The sequence below is a fragment of the Canis aureus genome, chromosome 35 (assembly GCF_053574225.1).
Source record: "Canis aureus isolate CA01 chromosome 35, VMU_Caureus_v.1.0, whole genome shotgun sequence".
Classification (NCBI taxonomy): domain Eukaryota; kingdom Metazoa; phylum Chordata; class Mammalia; order Carnivora; family Canidae; genus Canis; species Canis aureus.
In genome coordinates this window covers 4,176,631-4,189,085 of record NC_135645.1, presented here as the reverse complement: position 1 = coordinate 4,189,085, position 12,455 = coordinate 4,176,631, and the positions used below count along the sequence as shown (strand labels likewise).

General features: G+C 49.0%; 1 protein-coding gene across 22 annotated transcripts in view; it reads left to right on the top strand.

Moving 5' to 3' along the window:
* KALRN (kalirin RhoGEF kinase) overlaps positions 1-12,455 on the top strand; it is a 660,095-nt gene that overhangs the window by 104,436 nt on the left and 543,204 nt on the right. The window lies entirely within an intron of this gene.

Sequence of the window (12,455 nt, the reverse complement as noted above, 5' to 3'; positions counted from 1 at the left end):
GTTTGGGCAGCGGTAGATCATCTTTCTGGATCCTGCTCTGTGCCCCCGGTTCTCTGTCCCTCTGCCTGGACTATGGACTGCGGGCACCGGGGACAGGGGTGATCTGAGTATGTGAAGGAAGGTATAAGAGCATCAGCGAACGTGTCCTTCTGTGTGCGAGGCCTCTCCTGCTCTCAGCTGATTCCGGTCCAGGTAAAGTAACCAGAACCGTCCCTGCCTGCCGTCCCGCGCCGTCTCTGTCCCAGTCCACCTGTGTCTGCTTTCGGAGTGAGACTTGCCCCCATCCAGGCCCTAGTTGTGATCTGCCCTGTTGTGCCCCCGTGTGAAGACAACCCCCTTTCCTGGGTGTCTGTGGTGTGTGTTTGCATGCATGGCACCCTCAGGCCTTGGGCCAACCATTAGCCACCTGGAAGAGGTGCAGACGTTAAGGTGTGGAAAAGAAGAAAGAAAAGGAAAGAAGGGAGGTCAGAGCAGCCTTAGCCAGAGCATAAAGTCCCCGCCGTTTCTTGGTGGCCCCAGCAGGCCGGCGTCTCAGGGTTCACGGGCCTGTTCTGGGTGTTGTGCCCTGCTAGTGCGGCTCCAGAAGTGCCCTTCCAGCCTTCTGTCTGTCCCCACGCCCACCTCTGGCCCAGGGGGAGCCGGGCATCCAGTCCGAACTGCAAGGTCCTCTCTCCCGCTGGCCTGTCCCCTGGACGGTGACTCCGCTGGTCTGGAGGGCCTCGCCCCCTCCACTGCCCGGTCCGAAGCAGCCACGGCTCCTCCGACTTGGAAGCCCACCAGGCCCGACTAAAGACAAGGGGGAGGTGTCTGTGCTCGACTCCTCAGGGGTATCACCCATGAGTATTTATACCAAAGAAGAGGGCTCCGTTGCCTTGGCAACTCTCTCGCATGGGCTCTGCTGCTCAGAATATCCGACAGATCTCAGTGTTTCATGCTCAATGGGCAGAGGTGGAGCAGCGGATGGGAGGGGACCTCTCAACGGTCAGGGCCGAGGGTGGGAGGGTGGCCAGGACGGCATGGCTGAGAAACTGCTGAGGCCACCGAGAGGTCCTCCAGGGCGTCGCCGCCTGCCACCTCTCCTTCCCCCCGTAGTCACTTCTCCCCCTCCCAGGATGCGCCTCTTGGTTCTGTGGCTCTGAGTCCCCGGCGGGAACAGGGGTGGGGAGGGGCCCGCAAGGGCAGAGTCAACACTGGGTGTTCGCTGCTGGGTGCCGAAGGGAAGTGGTGGTTACAGAGCGGGGAGGAGTCAAGGACCCACGGTGGCTCTCCGTCATGGCTTTGGTTCCCCGGAGAGCTCCCCATTTGTTGGGTGCCAGGGCACCTCTGCTGGAAGGAAAGGGGACGCCATGGGGTGAGGGGCCCACAGGTGAGGAGGGTGGTGTTCTCCGATGCTGTCCATCTGTCTGGACCATGGTGCGTACACTACAGACGTAGGATGGCAGGAAGAGCTCGTTGCAGAGATCGTTGGTGCATCCCAGGCAAGGGCAGGGTCAGGGAGGGCGAGAGGGGGCCTGCAGCGGGGCTGCTGGAGAAGCTGGCCCCGAGCAGGAGGGTCCCTGCGTGGCAGCGAAGCTCTCTCCTCTCGGGATCCATTCTTGGGACGTTCTTCTGTGGTCGTACGGTCCTCTGTGGGAACGCCTCCAGGGATGCAGAAGACCCGAGTGCAGGGGGCAGAGGGCCCTGAGGTCGAGCACTCCGCTTCACTTGTTCTCTGGAGAAAATATGCTGACTGGGTGTTTGTGCGCCACAGTGCAGCCATCGGTTGAGTAAGTGGAGCTTCCTCGCAAACCCCACCGAGCGCCGTGCCTTCTCTGGCTTCCTATGGCGTGATCCACTTGAGCCATACCTTGGCCAGCATTTTTTTTTTAATTTTTAAATATTTATTTATTTATTTATTCATGAGAGACACAGAGACAGAGAGAGAGAGGCAGAGACACAGGCAGGGGGAGAAGCAGGCCCCACATAGGGAGCCCGATGTGGGATCGATCCCGGGTCTCCAGGATCAGGCCCTGGGCCGAAGGCAGACGCTCAACCGCTGAGCCACCCAGGGGTCCCTTTGGCCAGCATTTTAATGCATTCACTGTCTCTCTTGGTGACTTATTATGTACTGGCCATATGCTAGGCCCTGTGTGGTGGGGACTCTGGAACCAGTCCTTCCTGCCTTGCTTGAGACCTACTGGACCGTGGCCCCTCTGCCTGGGGTAAGTGCACAGAGGAGCAAGGCGGAGTCTGGGTCACAGCTGGAAGGAAGATGAGAGTGGTCATGCCAGGGCGCCCCGGCTTCCCTCCACAGGGGTGTCCAGGAGCGTGTGGGCGTTGGCCTTTAGTCTGCTGAGAAGGCAGTAGAAACCCGGGGTCTCGATGTCAGGAGATTACGGGTCTTCTTTAAAGGAACAGTTTCGGGAGAGTGATGGGGGCAAGGAAAGCAGAGCTCAGAATTTCTGCATTATCTGGAAGTGCTTCCTAGCTCTGGCCTCAGTCTCTCCTGGTACACCTCGATCCCTTTTATTTTATATTTTTTTTGTTTGTTTTTTAAAGATTTTATTTATTTATTCATGAGAGACACACACACAGAGGCAGAGACACAGGCAGAGGGAGAAGCAGGCTCCACGCAGGGAGCCCGATGTGGGACTCGATCTTGGGACCCCAGGATCACACCCTGAGCCAAAGGCAGATGCTCAACCGCTGAGCCACCCAGGCGTCCGATCCCTTTTATTTTGGTTCTATGCACGGTGGAGATGGCTCTTCTCTGGTAGGTGGCAATGTGCTTCCAGGAGGCGCAGAAGGTTCAGCCCCGGTGGCTCTCGTTTTATACCCCTGGGGTCCCACATTGTCACTTGGCAGTTCCAGCCAGCAGGGTGTCTCCTTTATGGCCTCTCTCATTCAGATCCCCCGTGAAGCTGTGAGCTTGCTCTATCGGGTCCCTTTGCCCTCTGGTTGCTGACTCCCTTCAACCTCTGCAAATAGGATCAGTGATCTCAGCTCCAAGAGGACCCCCTCCCGCCTCCCCAAGGTGTCAAAACCCTTGCATGCCCAGGCAGCTGATAAATTAACGTATATTTTGTAACTGATGATTGACTGGTATTAGATTAATGGGCTTTCCTCACGGGACAGTTTTATATTTACAAGAAGCGTGTTAAATAAACTAAAGAAGTAGCCCTCTAACGGTCGAGTTTCAGGTGCCCCCGACAATCAGCGGCAGGTGGTATTCTGGGAGCCCGGGGCTGCGCTTACGGAACCTGGGCAGTTACAGCCTTCTTCTGCTCTGTGTCTGTCAGACTTTATCATGAGGATAGAATTCACTTTGTGGTGCCCCAGACCCCACATGACCAACCTCTGGCCGGTTGAAGGGGAAATCGACATTTTTTTGTGCTGCCCCAGGGCATGTAACTAGGCCTTAATGGAAAAACTGTATCACTGAGCAGTGAGTGAATAGGAATGGAAGGGCCTGCTCCCAGGTGGGGTGATGCCATCTGTATGCCCTCTGCTATGCCAGGCACCTGACACTAAGACACTTGGCTTATTTACCTTTCAGACAGGTGGGGCATCCTGATGCCTGTGGACAGTCGGGGGAACAACTGTCATTCACACCCAGATCTTTCTGACTTCAGAGTCTTATCCTGTGTCTCTATACCAAGATGCTGGGCAGGGTGATTTTCTGTCCCTGGCGAGGCTGGTGATCCCAGAAAGAAGTCCTGCTGAGAGAGGGAAGTGTACTAGATTCTTCCGGGCCTGACCCTGTTTGAGAGCTTCTTTAGCTCTATTGAGGGGAATAATTAAATGTTGGCTCAGGGATTCTGTTTCCATTCTCCTTGTGACTTGTCTTATCAGGACATACAGTTCCTAACTCACAGGGCAGCTGCCTTGCCTTCCCTGGGGGCTTAAGGAGCAGCGGAGGGCTGTCTCACCCTGGATGATGGGAGACCCCTTCCACCCTCCCCCAGCCTCAGGTCTCCTTTTCCAGTTTGGGATTAATGATTTTTTTTCACTTGAATAGCCTACAGAAACCTTAGACCATAGGAAACTGATCAACCTCATCATCACCCTCCCCACAAATCTTATTTTTTACTGGGCTTCTCTAGTTCTGAATATGGGACTCTCGTTCTCTTGGTGTGAAGTTAGGTTAATTTTGATTCCTTCTTCTGCTCCCCAGTCACTAGGACTTTTCTGTTCATCCTTGAAATACCCAAGAGACTGGTGCTTCCTTGCCATCCTCAGTGCCTAGTTGGGACCCTGTCACCCCATGCCCATCAGTGCCTTCCCTGGTCCTCCAAGCACTGCTGTCTTCGTTTCCTTAAACTCCTTGTGGGCCATTTCTTTCCCCTGCCCGAGCACAGCCTTCTCATAGCCTTCTGGTGAAGGATTGGACCCTTCACTCCCTCATTGGAGGCCCCATTGTCTCACCCAACCCAACTGGTCTGTAGTGTTTCCCACCAGCTCTTTGTCCTAAGTGAAGTGGTCTTCCACAGAGCATGTTTCCTGCTTTTTCTCCAAAGGATGAGATTTTTACTGTCCCACAGGTCCTCACCTGTCTCCCCTCTCCCTCACCCATCCTCTCCGGGAATCCTTTAAAGCCTGCCTCCAGTCCCTGTCCTGCACTGAATCTCCTGAGCCCACCCAAATCAGAAGCACCACTTCCCCCATTTAAACTGTGCTGTGATTTATTTTTGTATGCCTTCTTTGGCAATTTTTGTAACATTTCACTAATTGTTAATTTTCACATTTTATCGCCCTGGTTGCAGATTAATTCAGGGCAAGGACTGTTTAATACACTGTTTTCTTTTCCATAGCATTTAGCGCAGTACAGGGTGTGGGTTAGGGACTGCCGGCTTCTCATTCTTTCTGCTCACCACACCCTCCTCACACTCATGGCCCCGTCCTCATCCCCAGGAACCATCCCGCATTAATCCCAGCCAGTTCTCATCAACATCTTTGCCCATGTTGCTTCCTGCAGTCCTTCTCCTTTCCCATTGGGACGCAAGCCTTACCGTCTTTGAGAAGCAGTGTGACCCAGTGCCAAGTGCGCAGGCTACAGAGCCAGGGGGGTCTGGGTTTGAATCTTGCATTTGCTACTTCCTAGCTGTGTAGCTGTGAGTAAGGTACTTAACCTCCCTGAGGCTAGGCATTTTTCAGCCCTGAAAATGAGGAAACAACTCTTTATGGTCAACTAAGGGTGCATAATAGGCCCTCAGTACAGATTAGACGTCCGCCCCCACTGCATCCTCAAGTCCTCCCTCTTTCAGAGTGCTTCCCGAGTATTCCATTTGATACCCAATTCTGCTGTCTCTGCAGTCCTTTTGCATTTACAGTGTCAGGGACTCAGCCATATCAGAACTGCTCATTCTAGAGATCCAGAGACTGGGGCCCAGAGAGCCTCGCTGCAGGCGGCACAGAGCCTGTGGATGGCCAAGCCAGGTCTAACACTCAGGCCTGTGTCCCTGCAGGCATGTATCCGCACCACGCTATACACTGGTGTGAGCTCTCCCTCAGCCCCACAGCATCCTGCGCTTTGCAGAAGGAACACGCAAGAGGTGCTTAATAAATGCTTGTTGATGCTCTGTTTATGCACGTGTGTCGTACTCCCCGGGTGGACGGTGTGTTCCCCCAGGCGGGAAGCAGGCCAGGCTTTATGCTGTTCTTTGTATTCAGTGCAGACCTGGATTTAATAATGGAAGGTTAATTCCAGGCCCCAGAACAAGGGTTTCTGCAGCTGGGCAGGAGGCCCTCTCTCTGTGGTTCCTGGACCTCTCCCCACATTATTCTGGCTACCTCCGGTGAGCATTGGCCAGTTGTGAGCTGCTCCAGGGGTGAAGCCTATGTGCGCAGCAGCGGGGGTGCTCACTGTGCACCCCTTTGCCTCCCATTGGTACTTCTGGGCCGCCGCCTCCCCCACATCTCCTCCCCCCACCCACTCCCTGCACCACGCTGCTGCTCCTCTTGCTCTGGCTAAGAATATATCATCCTGGTTGCATAGCAACGTGTTTGGTTTCCTTTACTTCTCTTTCTCCTCCTCTCACAAAACTGCCTGAGCTCTAAATTTAAGGTAGTATGTCAGGAGATGCCACTACTCCACAAATGCCTCTGAGCCCCAGCATCATTCCGCCTCTAGCTGCTAGCTTCCTCGGGACAGACGCTGAATACTTTGTTCACCGTCCCCAACACCAAGTACATGCCTTGGCAGACAGTAGGTGTTCAGTAAATATCTGTTGGATGATGAATGAATGAATCATTTTCTCAGAATCCCTACAGTTGAGAGACGTGCTTTTGGGACCAGGAAATGTTATTACTGACTCTAGGATAGTCTGTAGCTGACCACTCTTGGCTGGACGCCTTCCTCTTTTTCTCCAGCCACCTTAGAAGCTGGTAGAGAAACAGAAGGCACATATTTCTTCATATTTCATTGGCCTTTGGATGGCGACTATGTTTTCCTCTTTCTTTTCTGGAAGCTGGTGGTTCAGTCAGTCTATGTGATTTATGGAGCTCAGTGAGATACCAATCTAATGGGGCTTCATGATTCCTGCCTTGGGAAGCTCATCGTCTAAGGGGCTGGGGATAGGTCACTCTTTCTGGTGACAGGAGTTTGAGGCTTGCGTTCCAGGGTAAGCTTGGAAGTCACTAGGTTTGAATCCTAGCTCTGCTAATTGTGTGACCGTGGGCGGGGCCCCTAACTTAGCTCTTGGATTGTAAGATTTATATGAGAAAAACCATGAATAGAATCTAACAGAGCGTCAGGAAACAGGGGTGCCCATATTAGTGCAAATTTTCTCTTCCCCTTTTAGTGAGAAGACAGAAATATACCAGAAAATGCCTGTCAGTACTAGTGGTGGGATGCCATCAATATGCAGGCCTGCAGAGAAGAGAGAACCCAGAAAGTATCTGCCTTTTGGGAACAGAGGGAGTATTTCCTTTAATTTTTCCCTGGTTTAAAAAAATAAGTGTTGGATTTCACAACTGACTTCCTGACTACCCTATATTCATCTCCTTCCAAACATCCCCATGTTGTATCCTGAACTGACTCCGTGTAAGCCTTGAGGAGGAGTGGGAGGTTTAGGGTCCAGAGGGAGGATGAAAGTTCAGTGGCTCCTCTGGGGTCATGAAAATAAGCTGGAGAAGGGGAGGCTGGGGAGAGGCCACTGTTCAGCTAAAAATAGCATCAGCAGTGGCAGCAGCTCAGGGAGCAGCCAAGGGTCAGAAGCTGGGGCAGCCCCAGGCACATATTCCCGGCAGAGACCTTGGAGTTTGGCTAGCTGCTCCCCGCCCCTTGGGATGGGGCGGTGGACAGTGCCTAATCACGTGTGTCACCTGTGCCTGCCCACAGTGGGCAGCCAGCATGTCATGTCCCCTTCCAGGCCTGTACATTGCATTGCTTCCCCCTCTTCCCCGTGTTCACTTCACACACGGCTTCCACTCCTGTCCATCCTGCCCTTCTAAAGCAGTGCAACAGCAACATCCACTTACTAGACTTTTTACAAACCAGTCATTTTGTACCAAGTGTTCTTGGGCTTCTGTGCTCTGGAAGTCTGTTGTCTGAGATAGCATCCTGGACCCGTGGACTGCCAGAAAAACAATCGAGGAACAACTATTAAATAAACACAAAAAATAGATGAGATAACATGTTCCCATCCTGTGTGAGTTGAGGCCAGTGGTATTTGTAGGGGCCTTCTTGGTGTGTATTTGAGAAAGCTCAAGAGTTTCCTGCTTGAAAAAGGTGAGGATGAGCTAAGTTAGTGCCTTCCTAGGACCAGTGATCCAGAAAAAGCCCCCCTCCCACTAGCAAGAGAATGAGAGAGGAGTGCTTTCTGTCTGGCCAGAGTCTAAGACTAGACCTTTGGAGAAGGTGCTTACTGGAGGTGAGGAGTCTGAGACAGGAGTCAAAACTGTCTCCACATTTGCTGCAGACTCATTCTAGTAATTGGATAGATGATTGGATTTGAATCCAGTTGGATCAAATTAGATTGATCAATGGATTGATCTATTGATTGAGCCATTCACCCACTCAACAAACATTTAAGGAACGAACATCTGCTCCGCTAAGTACCAGTGTGGATGTAAGGACATTGCGACTCAGTGGGGTTTTTTTTAAATCCTAGCCACACACTGGAGTTACCTGTGGAATCTGAGAAATGCTGATGCTCCGGTTTCACCCCAGAACAATTAAAAAAAAAAATCTCTGGGTCTGGGAGGAAGGCCTGGGTAATTAAATTCTTCAGGTGATTGCACTGTGCAGCCAGGAGTAGAAAACCACTGGTCTAAATGAACCTGAGCTCCTTCCTATAACACTGCCACTCATTGGCCCTTTCTGCTGAGTGCTCTGTCTGCCCTGGCCTGCTGAGTGACATGACTGAAAATGTGACCTGTAGACCCTGAGATGCAGCCTGAGATACAGCCAGCACTCTGACCAGCTCACACAAACGTTTATTGAGCAGCTATTATGGGCTCAGCATTAGAGAGACACAGAGGTGAGAATAACAGTGCCCCCTGGAAGTAAATTATTTTTTTTTTAATTTTTATTTATTTATGATAGTCACAGAGAGAGAGAGAGAGAGGCAGAGACACAGGCAGAGGGAGAAGCAGGCTCCATGCACCGGGAGCCTGACGTGGGATTCGATCCCGGGTCTCCAGGATTGCGCCCTGGGCCAAAGGCAGGCACTAAACCACTGCGCCACCCAGGGATCCCTTTTATTTATTTTTTTTTATTTTTTATTTTTTTCTGGAAGTAAATTAATATAAACTCTCTATTTCTTTGACTGTTTATTTGCTGAGTCAGAGCCAGCTTTTCTGATGAATGTGATTTTCCGTTTTCTGGATTTATTCTGCTTTGCCCCTCAGTGGAAGAGAAACAGTGACTGTATCTGGTGCATTTAGTTAAATGGAGTTACAGCAGGTGGTAAAAAAGACACACACACACACACAAAGAGACGGAGGGCAGGCAAACAGGGAGGGATGCTAAAGGGACAAAATGTGTTCATTGGGTAGGTTTTCACAAATATGCTATCAAGTTGTCTAAATCATGAAAAAGCAGAAGTAGCCAATGTGGCTGTTTAATATTTGGATCATCAGCAAGGGTTTGAGCCCTTGTAAATCATCTTTCCTACCCTAGGCATAGTGGACATGATCCTGGCGCTCAAAAAACATGCAATCTGGCTGGGAAAATTTACGTCGATATAAAAAATAGAGATTTGAAGTATTTATTTATTTATTTATTTATTTATTTATTTATTTATTTATTTTAAGATTTTATTTATTTATTCATGATAGACATAGAGGGAGAAAGAGGCAGAGACACAGGCAGAGGGAGAAGCAGGCTCCATGCAGGGAGCCCGATGTGGGACTTGATCCCGGGACTCCAGGATCGCGCCCTGGGCCAAAGGCAGATGCTAAACCGCTGAGGCACCCAGGGATCCCAGATTTGAAGTATTTAGTTGTGTTTTATGACTAAAGTCGTTTAGGAGCCTGGAGAAAGGAGGTACCAGAGAGGCACTACCCGAGGTGCAGTCATGGCCCAGCTCTGCCAACTATTTGTTATCAGTCAGTAACGAGGAGTAGAGAAATTGAAGCATTTATAAACTTTTATAGCAATTTTCCAAAAATAATTTTGTCTGAGTCTAAACATTTTTTTAAAAGGGGCTTATATTTTGTTTTTAAAATTGCATGTCTCTAGTAATTCATTTTTGGGGTATTTTATGAAAGTACCAGCCCTATGGCAGACTGGAACAAAAAAAAAAAATGAAAGAAAAAAACAAACACCAAACCGGTCCTTTACTGCACTTGGTTGAAAATGCATTGGATGGAGCAGCTGAAAATGGGAGATGTCGTGGCACCCTGGAGAGGTACTGGCAAGCAGGAGAATGCAGACCTTCTCTGATGTTGTGAAAGGAATAAGAGTGTGTCCTGAAAACCTACGCTTTACTCATGCAGGAGGCCCTCAGACCACGAATGGTTTTTGAGGTTTTGGTGGATGCTGGAGTTTTATAGGAATTATTTCATTGCCTCCTCTCAGAGCCTTATGTGATTACAATGCTTGTCTCCATCTCTGTTTTGTGGAGGCCTGAAGAGGGCAAATAATATGGCCTGCTCACTGCAGCTGGGGGGAGTCGTAGACCCGCATTTTAAAGACAGGTGTGTTGGACTCTGGAGCCTGATACTTCATGACCCCCACTCCCATCCACATAGCCCCTCCAGGTGACAAGGAGCATGGACCACAGACTTCCCTTGCAGACATTCCAGAATAGGAATGAGAAGAAGGCCCTGGAAAACAAAACAAAACAAAAAAACCATGATCCTGGAGACCTGGGATCAAGTCCCACGTCGGGCTCCCTGCATGGAGCCTGCTTCTCCCTCTGCCTGTGTCTCTGCCTCTCTCTGTGTGTGTCTCTCTCATGAATAAATAAGTAAAATCTTTAAATAAAAAGAAGCAGAAGAAGGCCCTGGAGATACAGATCACAGAGCTCAGGGTTGTCCTTCCAGAATGATGCCCTATGTCCTAGGGAGGGCAGGGTGTAGACCTTGCATTGGCAGTCTTCTCTCTTCTCCTTGGTATTCATTTCCAGAGGTATTTCAGTAGATAAACCCACCCTGGTTTGGGCCTTCTGTTAGTCTTTAAATTGTCCCATCCATGAGCTTGCCAATCTTTATCTTTAAACTTTTAATTTTAAAATAGAGATTCATAGAAAGTTGCAAAGAAACATACGGGGAGCTCCTGTGCACCTTTCTTCTAGCACCTCCCAGTGTTAGCTCAGTATCAGAAAATTGACGTTGATATAATCCACTGACTCAGCCATACACTTTTTTCTATTAATTTCTTTAAAGGACTGTTTTTTTTTAGAGCAGTTGTAGGTTGACTGAAAACAAAGAGAAAGGTACAGAGATTTCCCTTTTATATCCTGCCCCCCTCCTCCACATTCTCAGCCTCCCTGATTGTCAGCATCCCCCACCAGAGTGGTACATTTGTGACAATTCATCGATGAGCCCACACCACTGTAAAAATCCCCTGTGTTTTGCCTATTTGTCCTTCTCTCCTGCTAACCCTTGGCAACCAGTGATCTTTTTTACTATCTCCATAGTTTGATCTTTTCCAGAATGTCAGATTGTTGCAGTTATTCAGTACGTAGTGTCTTCAGGTTGGCTTCTTCACTTAGCAATATGCATTTAAGATTTCTTCATGTCTTTTTGTGGCTTAACAGCTCATTTCTTTTTTAGCACTGAATAATATTCTATTGTCTGGATATACCATAATTCATCTCACCGACTAAAGGGTTATCTTGGTTGCTTCCAAGTTTTGGCAATTTTGAGTAAAGCTATAAACATCCATCCACGTGCAAGGTTTTAGTTCCTTTGGGTAAATGCCAACAACACAATGCACTCATCTGTTTTTTTCCTCCCACATTCTGGGTACCATGCTTGAAGAGAAGCATCAACAAGTCATAGTGTATCTGGAGGAGGGAGAGAGAGAATAGTCTGGAAGCCAGGTTATATCCAGATTGTTCTTAGTGACTAGTGTGGCTGTCTTGTGTGTAGATGGCGTATGCTATTTAGTTCTCCTGTCTTAGCACCTAAACCAGTGCGATGCACATGGTTGACCCTCACAGATGTTTTTTGAGTTGAATGTTTGACTCAGAGCAGAAAGCATGCATATAAACATAATGGCTGTCTTCCGTATTGCTGGGCCTCCAGTGTAGAAGAAAGGTAAGGTTGATCTATGTCCCCCGCACTGCTCTTGAAGACAAAACCAGGATTAGTGAATGGGGCGGGGTGGGGGGGGCGCACATGGGGAAGACATAAGGGAAACATTCCTGATGGACTCATGGAAGAACTTGACCAAGAATGGGAAAAATGCAGCAAGGAAGTAGTTAGCTCCTGTATGCTGGAAGACAGTACAGGGATGATTCCTGTATTTTTTTTTTTTTTTTTTACATTGGACCAATGTCTTTAATGGAAGTCCTTCTATTTTCTTATTTCTGAGATTCTAAGAATGTGTAGGCATGGATAGAAATAGGACAGTTGGGAGGAGGAATCAATTTATGGGTAGAGGGTATTCATGGAGTTTGAGGAGATAGCAAAAGATTTTCATGGAAGAATACCTGTAGATTTTGAAAAGATTGTATTTGCTTTTTAAAAGGAAAGTGATAGGTAGCCAGATATATAAGACCCTTTCTCTCAGCTTCTCTGGGTAAGTCCAGAGCAACATCTGGACTTAACCTGGCAATCAGACCATCTTCTTTCAGGCAGCATTTGGCAACATCAGTCCTAGAGAAATTCATGAGAGCTGGATTCTGACTACAGCTGACATGTTTTTGTCATGTTAATCACTTAGATTGAAATTAAGGAGAAGATCATTGCAATTTCTATTCCAGAAAATGAAGCAGGAATGAAGCAGGTACTGAGTTAATCAGGTTACTTCCAGGTGAAAAAGAAAAAAAAAAAAAATAAGCCAAGGTTCTTAAATTGGGCTATCT